The 256-nt window shown below is 47.7% G+C and overlaps 1 protein-coding gene across 1 annotated transcript in view; it reads right to left on the reverse strand.

Annotated features, from left to right (window-relative positions):
• Positions 1-256, reverse strand: part of LOC119588307 — an 8,087-nt gene that overhangs the window by 4,441 nt on the left and 3,390 nt on the right. The gene's annotated exons all lie outside the window — the stretch shown is intronic.

A 256-nucleotide genomic window follows, 5' to 3' on the forward strand; every position in this document is an offset into this window, starting at 1 on the left:
GTCTTTATATCCCCTCTCTCTTTCTCTTCCTTGCTTTCCTGTCCCTTTCTTTTATTCCCCCTCTCTTGTCCTGTCTTAGTTTCCCCTCTCTCTTCCCTGCTTTTATATCTTGTTGTTATCTCTCTCTTCCCTGCTTTCTTATCCTGTTCTTATCTCCCCAACACACACACACTCTCACTTCCCTGTCTTCTTATCCCCCCTCTCTCTTCCCTACTTTCTTACCGCCCCCCCCTCCCCCTCCCATCTCTCTTTCCAT

The sequence above is a fragment of the Penaeus monodon genome, chromosome 23 (assembly GCF_015228065.2).
Source record: "Penaeus monodon isolate SGIC_2016 chromosome 23, NSTDA_Pmon_1, whole genome shotgun sequence".
NCBI classification, from domain to species: domain Eukaryota; kingdom Metazoa; phylum Arthropoda; class Malacostraca; order Decapoda; family Penaeidae; genus Penaeus; species Penaeus monodon.